At 32.7% G+C, this 17,440-nt stretch overlaps 1 long non-coding RNA gene across 1 annotated transcript in view; it reads left to right on the top strand.

The window, feature by feature from the left end:
• LOC149133532 (uncharacterized) overlaps window positions 1–17,440 on the top strand; it is a 152,156-nt gene that overhangs the window by 121,972 nt on the left and 12,744 nt on the right. Inside the window, exon 2 of the long non-coding RNA XR_016243395.1 lies at window positions 11,548–11,679. This is a non-coding gene — a long non-coding RNA (uncharacterized LOC149133532). The remainder of the gene's footprint in view (window positions 1–11,547; window positions 11,680–17,440) is intronic.

Genomic DNA, 17,440 nt, shown 5'->3' with positions numbered 1-17,440 from the left:
GCTATTCATTCTCTTCAACTATCTGATAGTTTCTTGATGATTCTGGCTGTGCCAAGGGAACAAATTTTTGCAACAGCTCTCCTGGGCACTCTGGTCCCATTTCTTTTATATTTCTCTCAATAACTTTTGAATGCTGTCCCCACAGCCTCAACAATAATTGGCACTATCTTCACCTTTTTAATTTTCTATAGTCGAGCTATCTTGTATTCAAGAGGATTGTATATCTCCTTAACTATTTGTGGGTCAAAAGGGCACACAGCAGCATTTATAGAGCAAGATATAGTTCATCTTGTCCACCACCTCTTGGTCTGGATTCTTGTGTTCAACCACCTGATCCATTTGGATTGGGAATTCCCACCGGATTTTGAAAGTCTCTGACTCAGCCACTCTCAGTGGTCTGTGTTTGTATCATGTCTTGCCTCTCACTAACATGCCCTTTCCATACAGTTTCCAATATGGCATTTTTGCTAACCCCATCATGTGGTCAAAATTTATATTAGTTTGGAGCAAGTTGAGTGTATTCATTCACAATATGGGCAATGGTTTTTCAAATCCATTACAAATTTGACACAATGGAGACACTTTCTAAGGTTGACCCTCTAATTTGTGACCAAAGCTTGGCTTGCATTGCAAGTATTATACTCTCAGTCTCCTTTTTAAGTCTTCATTTCTTTAACCAGTTCCACCACTTGTTCTCCAGCAACTTCAGTTGTGGCTACATGGAACTGGTTGTGTTGCCCCTTGCTGAAAAGTCCTTCCAATACTTTTGTTCTATTCTTTTCCTGCTTTTTCCAGTCATCATCACTACCACCACCGTCGTTGTCGTCGTCGTCGTCGTCATCATCATCATCATCATCACGAACATCATCATCACTATCACACTGTGGTAACGAAATATTTGCTTTTTTTTTTTTTTTGTCTTTGGTCTGTAAATGTTATTTCCTACTTGCTTCTGTCTAGAAATCAAAGGAAATGACTATTTTTCCCTCCAAACTTTGCTTTTGTGACCTGAACATCAATGTTGAGCCAAAGGTACTCATTATAATTTCCTATCCTTTCCACGGGTGTCTATATAGCATTCACAAGTACTTTCAAGATGTAATGGCTATAGTAGGGAAGTACAACAGAACTCAGGGGTTTTTTTTCCAGCATACACCTGTAATTCAAAATGACTAGAAATTGTAAGCCATCATACTGAAATTGTGGAAAATTGCACTAACTTGACAACCAGTGTATACACTTTTCAGCTTACTGAGCTACTAAATGATTTAAAGGAATTGCTTATTTTTGCAGTCTCAGATGCACATGTTTATGTAATGGAATTTCAGAACCATGGACTTCCTTATTGCCACATGCTAATTCTTCTACAAGATGAGAATAACATGAGAACTCAAGTTGATGTTGACAGCAGAAATTATAGATGCAAACAAAAACAAGTAACTTCATGAACTTGTGAAAAAAAATTGTGATACAAAGACCTCATGCACTAGCAATCCTTCAGCTCTTTGCTTAGTAAATGGATTATATCGAAAGAAATTCCCTGAAAGCTTCCAGGAAAAAAGACATTTTAAATATAAGCATTTAATCTGAATACTGTCACTACAATAATGGAGCTTAGAGTACATATTGGACACTATTTTATTGACAATTGCTATATGGTGCTGTATATCACAATTGTGTTTAGACTAATTTTTTTAATACACACTAAAAGTGCAAAATATTCTTTTTCGATATGTTTAACAATGAAATGATTTTTCATCCAAAGAAACTACAAGCAGTGTTGCCAATTATTTTATTATCATTACTTAGGTGCTAATAATGAATTAGAGGAAAAACAAATTAATGTGCCCCCCCATCTCGCCTTGTAACAGCTTGGTGAGTGTTACATGTACAAGATATGTAGTACACCTGCATAGTTTATGGACTAACTATCCTCCTCCCAAGACAGTGAAGCATGTACTTTCAAAGAGGTGAAGCTCATTAACTCACTCAGGTTCACCTTTGACTGTTTTGTTACTTTAACAGTATGGCATAAGCCGAAGTCTTGAAGTTAATGCACATATTTTCCCGTACAGACGAACCCCCCACTAAATATGTTTACAAAGAAAATGGAAAGAATTTGATGTAAAGAAGCAGAAACAATACCATGGTTTGTGTCATCTTTTCAGTGACACATGATATTCAGAAGCATTTTACTTTTGTATGTTGTTCCTTCATGCTCCTGTACCAAACAAAATATAGATATATAACAAAAAAAAAAAAAGAAACAGGGGTGGGGTTGATCTGAAATATAGTCAGAGAAATTATACTTACTTTCAGGAATGTATACATATATCTCAAGCTGTTTAAAAAAAGATGAACAGGATAGAAGTTCTATGGTTGAGATTTGTACCTTCAAAAAGCTTGAATAATGTTTGCAGCTATGAAAAAGATTCAAATATGCAATGACTAAAGATTTGTCGTTTTTCGTTAAGTGTTTTGGTGTCGCTGTAAGCACAAAATATAGCATTATATAAACTACTAAAAATGGTAGAAATTGTGGAGGAATCAGTTTACTGTAACTTTGTCAACAAGATGACATGTTCAAGAAATCTTGCTGTACAATATTTAGTATAACATTCTTCGTCTTTGCAGTTCAAATTCATGCTACTGTCTACTAAGAGTTATCAATCTTAGCTCAATTTTATCATATGAACGTATGTATGTATGTATGTATGTATGTATGTATGTGCGTATGTATTTGTGCATGTATGTTTGTATGTATGTGTGTATGTATGAATGTACTTATGTATGTGCATAGGTATGTGTGTGTGTATGTACTTATGCATGTATGTTTGCTTGTATACATATGTGCGATTGTGTGTAGGTGCATACATATGTATGAGTGCATTTATATATGTATGCCTTGTCTTTTATTCTCTCACCTATTTCCCATTATCTATTGGTCTCCTTGTAACTTTCTTTCATTTACTAATCTCTCCTTTTTCTCAATATTTCTGCATGTTTAACACTATCTATACTATCGTCTCACTGTAAGCCTAGATGCACATTTTTCTCCATGCATGTATCTTATACATGCACATGCACACACACACACACACACACACACACACACACACACACACACAGGTACACATACACACACCACATATTAGTTGAGAATAAATATAGAAGAAAATGTGAGAGATGTTTCTAAGGGAGATATATACATGCGTACATGTATGCACATCTATATATATATATATATATAAAAATATAAAGATATATATATCTATATATCTATGTATATATACATACATATATTTTTTTTATCTATCTATCTATCTATCTATCTATCTATGTGTGTGTGTGTATGTGTATATATATATATGTATATGTATTTCTATATATGTATATATATATATATATATATATATATATATATATATATATATATATATATACATATATAAATATATTTATATTCATATATATATATATATATATATATATATACATATATAAATATATTTATATTCATATATATATATATATATATATATATATACATATATAAATATATTTATATTCATATATAGATATATATGAATATATACATATACATACATAGACACATACAACATATTTTCATTTAATACTTTACAAAAACAGGGTGTCGTCCATCACATCACCACATTGCTATCATAAAGGAACAATACCATCAATAACGAAATCTACTCACACAACAACTACACAAACAACAAGACAACTACAAAAATTATAAATAACAAAAATGAAAGAACACCTAAAGCAAAACAAAAACATAACCTCCATCATCGTCACTATCATTCCATCTCCACCGTCACCAATATCACCAGCACAATCATTAGCACCACCACCGCCGCCACCGCCACCACCACCACTATTGCCACTACCACTGCCAGCAAGAACAAACACTACATTAATAAATGCTCGACACTGACAACATCTTGCTCAACTCTCTCCAGCTCTTTCTCTCACTCTCTCTCTCTCTTTCCCTCTCTCTCCGTCTCCTCTCCTATTCTCTTCCCTCCTTCTGCTCCCCTCCCCCTCTCATTCAAATCTGTTCACTGAGTGGGAAAGATATTCCCATATTCTCCCAAAACTGGCCAATTGAAGCATTGTCCAAGTGGAACAAAATCTTTCCTTACATTGTCCAAAACTGAAGACAAAATAAGTCATGTGTGACTTCATTAAGTTACCATGTCAAAATATCATAAAGAAAAAGAGCAAGACAAAAAGGGGCCGTTTGTCACTTCATTTGCATATGAAACAGAACACAGAAAGGTCAATTGTTAAAAACTGCAGCGGACTTTAAAAAAATGCGACGTGGGAATCATTTTGCCATTCAAGTTAAATCTTTGGAAATGTATTATTCCATTGTTGTATGATTCTTGTCTTTTGGCTGCTGTTTGTTATTATAGCTGGCATTGTTGCTGCTGCTCTAGCTGCTGCTGCTGCTGCTGCTGTTGTTGTTGTTGTTGATATTCTTGTTGTTGTCGTTGTTCTTCTTTTTGCCTTTGTTGTTGTTGTTTTGTTGGTTAGATGTTTTGTTCTTATTAAAGTTTTGTGTCTTTTACTGATATTTTATTATACTTGTATGTGTGCATCTATCTTTTTCTTTCACTCTCTCAGAATATATATATGTATATGTGTGTGTGTGTGTGTATGTATGTATGTATGTTTATATGTACATGCACATACACACATTTATATAAAAAAGACGTCTGTATATATATATATATATATATATATATATATATATATATATATATACATATATATATATATATATATATATATACATATATATATATATATATATATATATACATATATATATATATATATATATATATATATATATATATATATATATATATACATATATATATATATATATATATATTTATGCACGCATACATATATATGTATATATATATCATGTATTTATAATTCTTTTTTTTTTGTGTGTTTCCCCTTTCCAAGTGAATGTTGTATAGTTTTTATGTTTCTTGTGTTTTCTTTGTTCTGGTTATTTTTTTTTTTTTGTAACTTGTGACACTAGCAAAGACTTTGATATCATTTAGAGAAATGGCAAGGAAAAAAATGTATATAGAAGGGTTAAGAGAACTAATCTTGAACTTGTTATTGTTTCTGGTGTTCTTTGGCATCAGGACAGCAATGACCAAGCTGACCTATGTTCAAGGATATTGAAGCTGTGACCCTGTTGCCATTTCCCCTCTCACCCATATAATAGGGACCACTGTAGTTGCTTCTCCTTAAGAAATACAACATCAAAGTATTATAAGTGAAAGAAGGAAATGATTATCAAATCAATGGACACCTCAAAATAAGCAAGGAAGCATGTATGTGGACATTATACAATATATCTTGCATTGTTTTAAAGAGTAGATGTTTGATTTAATGGAAATTTGGTAGGGTTCAGTCCCACTGCGTGGCACCTTGGGCAAGTAACTTCTATAGCCTCGAGCTGATCAAAGTCTTGTGAGTGGATTTGGTATATATGTGCGTGGGTGTCTTTGTGGCTGTGTTTGTATCACCATCATCGCTTGACAACTGATGTTGGTGTGTTTATGTCTCCGAAACTTAGCAGTTCAACAAAAGAGACCACCAGAATAAGTGCTAGGCTTGTAAGGAATAAGTCCTGCGGTCGATTTCTTTAACTAAAGGTTGTGTTCCAGCATGGCTACAGTCAAATGACTGAAACATGTAAAAGGGTAAAAGAGTCAAAGGGTACTGTTCTCATAAAAAATTACCCTCAAGTCTGTTTGTAAGAGCATCTTTACATGTACATGTGTATGTGTGGCTTTGGGTTCAGTCCCACTGTATTGCTTCTTGGGCAAGTGGTTTCATCTATAATCTCAAGTCAACAAATGCATTGTCAGTGAATTTCATAGATAGAAACTGTACAAAACCCACTATATATATATATATATATATAAAATATATTGGATAAAATCTTCATAAGAATTTATATATATATGTGCGTGAGTGTGTGTGTGTGTATAGGAACTAAAGGTATGCTTTTGCCAATGTTTGCAATGATAAATGTGGTCTTTAAACATGTTTACAAGAGAATTTTCTGAGAACAGGCTGAGATAGAGTCCTTTGATACAGTGCGAACAAGATTTACCTTTAGCATATGGAAAGAACCTAGATAGAATATTCCATTCCAAATCAAGTTTTTTATTATTGGCAAACACATACCTTCAGTTCCTGTAAGTAATTTCTACCATTCTATAAAATTCGATCTTTAACTGTCTTCTTACATTTCATTTCCACTAAATATATCTATTTCCACACCTTTAAGATTTCCACACCTTCAAATGCTATGTGTGGAGTTTCGTTCAATACTGATGCAGAATTGAGAGCTTAGTTGGATCAATTTTTCGATTTGAAATCAGGTGATTTCTACCAACGATGTATTGAAAATCTTGTTGAACGTTGGGAAAAAGTTGTAAACAACAAGGGTGAATACATTATTGATTAATTAGTTGTGATTTTCTATTAAACCTTTTAAAAAATTTAAATTAAAAAAACCGCAGGAGCTTAGTTGCCACCCAATATTTATTTTTTCCGTGCCATTTGTACATATTGAAAAAAAAAAAAAAAAAAATATATATATATATATATATATATATATATATATATATATATATACATACATATATATGTGTGTGTATGTATATATATATATATATATACATACATACATATATATGTGTGTATATATATATATATATATATATATATATATATATATATATATATATATATATATATATATATATATATATATATACATACATACATATATATGTGTGTGTATGTATATATATATATATATATATATATATATATAGAGAGAGAGAGAGAGAGATAGACAGATAGATAGATAGATCAGGCATGTGACATCAGTAATTACACAGGGTAGGCAGTTGGCAACCTTTATGTAGTAAAGCACACGAAAATTAAGTGCGACTGAGCTGAAGGCAGACTTACTTTTGCTTTTATGGCATGTAAAGAAAACAGTATTGTAGAAACATATGCAGTACATGTACTACAGCAGTACTATGCATCGATTAAATACTGAGATTGAAAAGCAGGGGCAAATTATGCTTATCTAATCTTCAAAAAATAAAATATTTTGCACTTTATGCAGAGTAATCAGAGTAACCTTCATAATTTTATTGAATTAGGGGCATATTTTGCCATGAGAAGAAAATGTTGCTATCAATCTATTTTATTCAAGGTAGGCACTGCCTACCTAGATAACACATCCCTGATATAGATATACATACATATATATATATATATATATATATATATATATACATATATATATATATATGTGTGTGTGTGTGTGTGTGTGTGTGTTGTGTATACTCATTGTAAATGTATATACAAGAATACATATATGCATAACATTTCAAATGCAATATAAGACTTTAATAAATATATAATTTAGCCTCACTAGCAGAAATATACTGAGATTACATCTCAAGTTTATTGGTCTTCAAACTATTTCTCATCTACAGAGACGGTTGCAGCTTATTCCTACTAAGAGAGTATTAAGAGTTGATCAAAAAATAAATTATGTCAAGTTTATATAGTAGAGCAAGTCATGACACAACTTAGCTTTGCCATTGGATTAATTTGAAATGTAAGATAAAGCTTTAGCATTTCTTGCATCCTCACACTTGTGTTTCACTAACTGACATCCAGTGTTGGTCTGTTTATGTCCCTGTAACTTTGAAGTTTGGCAATAAGTATCTGATGGAATAAGTACCAGCCATAATTGTGCACTGGGGTTGATTCTCTTAACTGAACACTTCAAGATGGTGCCCCAGCATGGTCGTAGTCCAATGACTGAAATAAATGAAAAAAAAAAAAAAGAATACTATGTAGTTTTGATTTCAAAAATAAACTAATTTGTTACACTGCAAGTTTATCACCCCACGGGCTGAAAAAAGGTAGAGATTAATCTTATCTGATTAATTGCTGGTTTTTATAAGCCTTCATGAGAGAAAGACTAACTATTTTCTATAGACAGTGAGATTAATAGATTATAACTATTTATAGTGTATAGAAAGTAGAATAGAACTGTGCAGTCTAATTTGCATAAAAGTATATACACTGGTAATGTGAATATGAATGTGACCAATTATATGTGAGCTACACAGCTACATACATTCTCATTGGTTAATTTGAAGTGCAACGTAAACATTCAATATTATTATCACAGGTATTTTGCTGCAAACAATATACCACAGTTTTAGCTGCACATGATCTGAAGAAGGGATTGAAATATTTTGTTGCTGATTAGTTTACTGTCATGCAATGAATGACTGAAATAATACAGGCTGAATAATAGTGAAGTGACCATAGCTTTTGTTTCATTATTCAAAAGATTGGCTTGTTTTCTTTTACATAGTTCTTTTGACTATTTTTTTTTTCCATTCCACTTTGAAGAAAGCAACAAGAAAGGTATGTTTATATTTAATAACTTAGGATAAATAATATTGCAATAGTCATAGTTATGATTTATCATAGTAATTCAGACTGGATAATGTGGTCATAGATATGATTTATCAGAATAATACAAGCTCTGTAGTACAGAAACAGACAAGGCTATGATATATCAAAGTAATTCAGGCTGGATAATTTGCAGTAGTCCTCGTGATGATTCATCACAATAATAGAGTCCAGATAATACTGAAATAGTCATAGCTATGATTGATCACAGTAATGGACTGGACAATTTAAAGTTGTATCTGATTGTTAAAACTTCCTTAGTTTCACAGCAAACAACAATAGCCAACACTACAATACTATAATGAAGTAACATTTAGGTAGTTCACTAGAACCCTCAGAAAATTGCTACTAAATCTCTTATAATTATTTAGTTAGTAATTGGCATTAAGCCTCTGTTTAGTACTGAATAACACAAAATGATTGTTGAGCGGTTCATTTCTTTCCAAATAATATTAAAGACATTTATGAAAGAATTTTCCAGTGGATTGACAGACTTGTTAGGATATAAACCAAAATGCCTGTGATATTTAATAATTAGCTACTGTTATTTTATAATCTAAGTTCTAATTCAGTTGTAGCTTTTTATCTTTCCAGGGTCAATAAAATTATGTACAAGACATGAGTGCAGGAATGGCTGTATGGTTTAGAAATTTGTTTAACAACTATTTTATATGGATTTGAATTTTATTCCTTCATAGCTAACATAGGCGCAGGAGTGGCTGTGTGGTAAGTTGCTTGCTTACCAACCACATGGTTCCGGGTTCAGTCCCACTGCATGGCACCTTGGACAAGTATCTTCTACTATAGCCTTGGGCCGACCAAAGCTTTGTGAGTGGATTTGGTATATATGTATATATATATATATGTATATATATATATATATATATATGTGTGTGTTTGTGTGTCTGTGTTTGTCCCCCCACCATCACTTGACAACCAATGCTGGTGTGTTTACGTTCCCGTAACTTAGCAGTTTGGCAAAAAGAGACCAATAGAATAAGTACTAGGCTTACAAAGAATAAGTCCTGGGGGTCGATATTCTTGACTAAAGGTGGTGCTCCAGCATGGCCGCAGTCAAATGACTGAAACAAGTAAAAGAGTAAAAGAGATTAGTAAGTGTTTTTTTTTTTGCCCCACATTTTTGAACATTGTAAGTTGCACTCAATTATCAAAACTGTGTGGGAACATGTCAGAGAAATATTTTCTATTATTGGCTGATAGATCTAGCTAACTTCATGTTTTGTCTCTTCAATATGGCCCTTGTGTGTCTTTATTGAAGTCCAGTCTGTTGCAAGCAGCTAAGCCAGTTCTTAGGTTTGGGGATAACTTTCTCACTTTCTCTCTGCAGTCTTGAATGCTCTGAAAGACGTTATGGACACTGCCCTTTCGTCAGTCAGATTTAATATACCCGTATAGCTTTCTATATATGAAAAGAATTATTATCAAAGACTAAGAAGACTGAGTGATAATTGAAACCCAGCTGCCATCCACAATCTGCTATGGAATTAATGACACACCATAACTCTGTGACTGTATCTGTTGTGAGTCAATAACAAATTCTTCAAGCACAAATTCCAAACAAGCTTTTGTTTCCTTATTCAAAAGATTGGCTTGTTTGTTTTCTTTTACATAGTTCTTTTGACTATTTTATTTTTCCATTCCACTTTGAAGAAGGCAACAAAAATGGTCTCTCTATATTTTTTCTTCCATACACACACACACACACACACACACACACACACACACACACACACACACACACACACTCACACACACATATATATGTTTGTGAATGTATGTATACATATGAGTGTGTATGAGTGGTGGATGTGTGGGGTTATGTGAGTGTGTTTTTTTATTGTAATCTCTCAGGTTATTTCTTTGTCGTTATTAACCCTGAAAATAGATTTAATTCTTGCAAGTCCAACCAAATTACTAATGTTCTTTTTCCGTGTTAAATCCTGGCTATTTCCAAGATCTTTCCTTTCCTTTCCTTTTACAACCCCATCATCCCCATCTTCACAAGTTCTTGCTTTCAGCTAATGTCAAATAGTCAATATTGTCAATGATAATCTCTTTCAAGCAATAGAATTCGTTTTCCTGTCACCACTTAATCAAATAAACCATTAATTTGCTTAAACTTTAGCTATTTTTCACTAATCTATTTAAGTCATTCAAATCTTTTATTCCATTTATATTCCTTCTTTAAATTTATTCATTTATTTAATAATTCCTATTTTGTTCCCCTCTCTTCACTCAATTTCATCCTCTCCTTCTCTCTCACTTTCTCACACAAACTCTCTTTCTCCTGCTTTCACTTTTCCATCTCATCTGCCATCTTGTTTTTAGCATTTTAAAAATTACTCACTTTCTCCCTTTTCTTTTTATATTTCAATTCCATACCTTTACGTTTGTTTCTGTTTATTCTTAAAATTTATTTTAGCCTCAGAGCATGTACATACATTCATATGTACATACACACACAAAGACATTCATACATATAAATGCATATAGATACATTTATATATATATATATATATATATATACAATCAAACATACTTGCATGCATATACACATACAAATTTATACATAAATTATATACATATAAATATATATATATATATACATACACACATATATATATGCACATACATATTCATACATATAAACATATGGTGTATATGTAGGTACATACATACAAACATTCATACATACACAAATACATGGATACAGAGACATGTACTTACGTACACACACATATTATCGTACATACACATAAATATATATATATATATATATATATATATATATATATATATATATATATATATATATATATATATATATATATATAGTTTACTTGATTCTTTTTAAATATATTGTTTATAAATTTTATACATTGTTATTTTATTTCAAAAAATTTATTTTCTTTTTATTTTGTTTTACCTTTAAGTATCTAATCCTTTCAGATTTGTCTTTGAGGGATGAAAAAGAAAGTAAGGAACCAAAGAAAAACAAATAAACACAAAAACAGAAAGAGAAAAGTAGTAGGAGCGGAATGGAAGAACTAAAATGAAATGGAGAGTGTAAAAGAAAACAAGGTAAGGAAGCAAAAAAAAAACCAAAACACAAAATGAATAAAAAGGTGATTGAAATAAAACAGTCAAAAGATGTCAGAGAAAAAAAAAACTTATTTTTTTATGATTTTTTTTTTTAAATTCAACAAAAAGGGATTTTATTTGCTTTCTATTTTATATTTTCAACAGCCATTTATATTGTTATTATTCATTGTCAGCTTAAGTGATACAGATTTAAACATTCTTAACTTTTCAAATGGACCTAACAAGGTCGCAGATATTCTTACAGGGCTCTATATATATATGTACATGAGCATGTATATGTTTGTACACATATGTCTATGCATGTGTATATATATATATATATATATATATATATATATATATATATACACATACACACTAAGCAACAATGTAAATAAAAATATACACATTTTAAAATGTTTATATATAAATAAAAAATGTGTATGCGTGTATGAATGTGTATGTGTGTTTGTGTGTGTGTTGTACGCTTATCTTTTAGATGATATCATTATTGCTGTTCATTATTGTCATATTGTTATCATTATTGTTGTTATTATCACTGTTGTTTCTTTTGCTTTTGTTGCTGTCAATCTTACTGATCTTGATAGTGTTGTTGTTATTGTTGTTGTTGTTATTGTCATTGTTGTTGTTGTTGTTGCTGATGTTTGTCACTCAGACTTTTAGTGTAGTTGGTGCTACAGTTGATGCGGTTGTCTTGTTACTACTGCAGATAATGATGACGACGATGATAATGATGATGAGGATGATGATGATGATGATAATTGTTGATGATGCTGGTAGTAGTCGTAATGATAATGCTGGTGCTACTTATGATAGTGGTGTTGCTGAGTACGATAATGATGGTTTTATCTCAGAATGTGACTCTTCAATATTGTTGTTGTTACTATTATTATGATTATTATTATTATTATTATTATTAAGGGTTGACATTGTTGCTGGGAGGTGACGTTGAAATTTAGTTGTCATAGTATTGTTGTTCCTGTTGTCGTTATTGCCACTATTAATGTTGTTCTTATTATTGTACCTGTCACTGATGTTGGTGCTGCTGCTGCTGCTGATGATGATGATGATAATGATGCTAAAAATGGTCTGTTAGTGCCAGTATTGTTTCCAAGTGAGAGCTTTAGTGTCACAATGGCTAACTTTCAGAACCACAAGACATTTTAAGCTGCTTTATCAAAAATAGAATTGTGACAAAATAAAAAAATAAAAAGGAAATAAATATTATAAAGAAAACAATGAAGTAACTATATAAAAATAATTAGTCACATCAAAGGATTACTTACCTCATTAAGAAACTGACAGATCTTTAGATGTTCTATTCAAATCTTAAAATCTCAACAGGCAGCTAACTCACAAATGACACAAACATAAACTCATGTGAACACTCACACACATACTCACACTCCACAGCAGTGATATGTGTGTGCATACACACTCTCTCACACACACACGTATACACACATGTATACATGTAAATACACACCTATGTACATACATGCATACATAAATATATATATATGTACTTATATGTGTGTGCGTGTGATGCGTTGGGTAAATTGTCGTCATTTTATATTTTTAATTTCGCACATGTGCATTCTTTGTTTTAGATTTTGTCAACTACACAGTATAGTAGGGTCAGATGGGCAACATCTGTGAGAAAAGCAGCATCATAACACAATTCACTCTGCCAGACATTTGGAAATGATATGCTGTACTGCTTGGCATTCATGCCAGAAACTCCAATACGGACATTTCAGAGTGTTTGGGTGTCAATCTGAATACAGTGCAATCTGAGGATATGTACTGAGAGTGATAAAAATCAAACATCCAGTCAACATCAAGGTGTTTGGAGTGATCCCTAATGATGGTGATGCCATTCCTCCTTTCCTCTTCCTACATGGCCTCAGACTCAACACGAAGCCAATATCAAGTGCCTGAAGGAGGTAGTGCTGCCCTGGGTCAAGAGGGTATTTAGAGGGATCACTAGTGATGCTGACGTTATGCCTCCATTCATCTTCCCACACAGCCTCAGACTCTACACAGATGCCTACATCAAGTGCCTGGAGGAAGTAGTACTGCCCTGGGTCAAGAGGATAGCTGCTGGAAGACCGTATGTCTAGCAACAGGACTCTGCACCATGCCACACAAGCAGGAGAACCCAGTCAGGGCAGTCAGACAATGTCTTTGACCACATCACGCCTAACATCTGGCCACCTAACTGCCCAGGCTGCAACCTCCTTGATTATTATGTGTGGGATGCAGTTGAGTGAGAGGCTAACAAAACTCCTTGTAACACCAAAGATGAACCGAAGGTAAAGATTATGGCAGCATTCACCAACATAAGCAAGGAGAACGTCCACAAGAGCTGCGGGAGATTCTGAAGCCGTCTGGAGGCCATGGTTGAAGCCAGTGACGATTTCATTGAATAAATTTACTCTTTTGTATTTGAAGATATTTTTATGTAATTTTGGTAAATATATGTTAAAATGAGATGTCAGTGTTATTTTCATTTTTGCATAATTTAGACGACGATATATTCTCCACACCCTGTATATTTACATTTACATATATGTATATATACATACATGCACATATACATGCATGCAAATATATATAATGTGGTCAACAATGGTTTTGCAGTTTCACATTTTAAGCTATATTTATTCCTACATACAATAAGAAAATAAATATTTTTGAAAAGATATGTATTTTTAAACTTGTGGAGACTGACAAAATGAATAACTCATCTTAAGGTGTGGTCAGTTAATACCTCATAACTGTGACATTTGAAATTACTAGATAATGTGCCAAGCTGGCAGAAATGTTAGCACGTCAGGCAAAATGCTCAGCAGTATTTCATCTGTCTTTATGTTCTGAGTTGAAATTCCACTGAAGTTGACTTTGCCATTCATCCTTTCGGGATCGATAAATTGCATACTGGGGTCGATCTAAAGAATAGCCTCCTCCCCCAAAATTTCGGGCCTTGTGCCTAGAGTAGAAAAGATTTAAAATTACTAGGAAAAGATGTACAAATTGTATGAATTTAAGAGGAACTCACCAAAATTACTTGCGATGTAATTTTAAAGAAAGATTTTATCATCATGCATCCTGCATTAAACATTTAAAAAATGGTACAAAATTGACTGATTATACTTGAATATTAAAAGAAAATTTTTCAAGAATATAGTATTAAATGAAAATTCTATGGAATATTTAGACCCTATTAAATTGGATGTAAAATTACATGACCTCAACAACTGCCAAAGGAAAAACTTATTTTAAACACCAGAACATGGAAATTTGGAAAAGATACCTATGTAGTATTATTCTCTATTTAAAGCAGGATCCATGATGATAAAACTTTTCGTTAAAATTTCTTTCATCCTACTTATGTAGTGGTTCAACTGGGTTGGGTTCTATAGAAGTGACTTCTGTTTCATAAATCATTTTTCTAATGGCAGGAATTGTCTAATAGAAGTGTATTATAATTCTGGCATGAACATGTGACTTTGGTCTTATTGGTGGATTATTATCATGACTTACCTATTCACAATCTTTAATGCTCTGTCTGTTAAAATGTTTTCTGTATTTATGGACAAAAGTGAAAGTATGAACAAAAGTGTTAAGTAGCTTTTTATTATATTGTATTTAATACTAAGTGAAGTGTGAGATATAAAGCATGGAGTGAGATATGAAGATAATTTTTTCCATGAAGCTTTATTGCAGGGAAGAGCCTTATCAAACATTGCTTTATTCAAAGAAAGTTTAGTGAATTTTTTGCTGATAATACAGAAGTTGTTAAACACTACAGGGTCAGCTATTCAATCACAGTTCCTACAAAAATCTAGGGTGCTTTAAAGAGAGTTTTACTTGTAAAGGAGTGTTGTAACTCACCTTAGATTTTTTTTAAGAACTAGGCATATCATCAGCAAAATTAAGGATCCATTTTTCAGTTTTGTTGAGGATAGGATTACCTTTGTTCATTACCCACCGGTCCCAGAAAGCTGTCTTATCCTTGGGCAAGGGAGAAGAGCCTTGTGGAAACAAACCAGGATGACAGGAACAAGAAACTGATTGAGGTCAGAGTAAAGGAAGAGAGAATGTATGATAGGTAGCTATTTGATGATTGTTGGTAAGGAGATTAAAAAGAAGCAGCAAGACCAGCATGGTGGAGAAGAATGTGTGAGTAGAGAGAATGCTAGAGGAGAGATAGTGAGAGTAAGAGTGACATAGAAGAGAGAGAGAGAGAGAGAGCGGGGGAAGCATGAGCAGTGTATGGCAATGAAAATGGGTGGTGGTAAGTGATAGATGTCAATAAGGAGGGAAAAGAGAGAGTGGTAAAAGAGGGAGAAAATGTTAGTTGGCAATATAAAGGTGGAAATAGAATAAAGAGGTATCCAATGTGATGTCATCTTTTTTAATGCAAATGCCATAATGGGAGATAGAGTGATGTGATATTAGGGCAATGCATTGATAAGAGAGGTGAGTGATAGATGAGACAGTAATAAGGAGAGGGAGGTAAGGAGAGCAAAAAAAATGAAGATAATGGTCAGGAGATACATAAAGTTATTACATCTCAGTCTCCATTACCATCATCTTTTCCATTTCCCATGCCTGCATGTGTCAAGCAGGTCTGCTCTAAGATAGGAATATGTCAAACAGAACAGCTTCATCATGGTTATGAGTATTTTAGGTAGTCACCAGCATGTTTTAATTTCAAATTTGAGTAAAACAATTTGGAATTTACTTTTTAAATACCATTTATTTTTAGATTCTTCAATATTTCAGGCCACTCCCTAGATATGATGGACCTAGGACAAAGTTAAAGTATGTTTTAAATTCATTTTAAATGGAGTTAATCACCTTAAGACTAATGTAATTCTTAAATTTTGTTTTAAATAAATCCTTTACTCATGCAGTTTTATTATCCAAAATTCAAATACACATTTCTTGAAAAAGAAAAAAAAGTGGGGCTGTGTGGTAAGAAGCTTGTTTCTCAACCACATGGTTCCAGTCCCACTGTATGCCACTTTGGACAAGTATCTTCTACAATAGCCTCATGCTGACCAAAGCCTTGTTAGTGGATTTGGTAAACAGAAAGTGAAAGAAGCCCATTGTACACACACACACACACACACACATACACACACACTCACACACACACACATACACACACACTCACACACACACACACACACACACACACACACACACACACACACACACACACATATATATATATATGGATAATAATAAATGGAGCAAAACGCATGTCAATAAAAGTTCCTTTAATTCCTACACATGTTTCGAAATAAATGAGAGTACTTTCACAAAGAAGAAAGAGCTGTTGGGGTTCCTCATTTATTTCTCTTCAGGGAGTTACTAATAAAACATGTAATAGCAAGACAAAGACGAAATGATGGGGTAACTTACGAGCAGAGATGTTACATGGTCAGTGACCATTAGAAGGTTTGTTTACATAGAGATATAAAGGGGTCAACGATATTATTCTATGGGTTTTAGGAATAAGAACGCTAGTTTATATAGAGATATAAAGGGAGGGTGTTTATGACGTGATGCTAAAGGTTAAACTCAGAGAGCTATTTAAATATGGGGAGATAAATATGTTGTGGTTCTGTTAACCTTTAGCATCACGTCAAAAACACCCTCCCTTTATATATCTATATAAACTAGCGTTCTTATTCCTAAAGCCCATGGAATAATATCGTTGACCCCT

The sequence above is a fragment of the Octopus bimaculoides genome, chromosome 10 (genome assembly GCF_046866305.1).
Source record: "Octopus bimaculoides isolate indiv1 chromosome 10, ASM4686630v1, whole genome shotgun sequence".
NCBI lineage: Eukaryota > Metazoa > Mollusca > Cephalopoda > Octopoda > Octopodidae > Octopus > Octopus bimaculoides.
The sequence above is the reverse complement of the archived record's forward strand: the minus strand, read 5'-3'. Positions and strand labels throughout refer to the sequence as shown.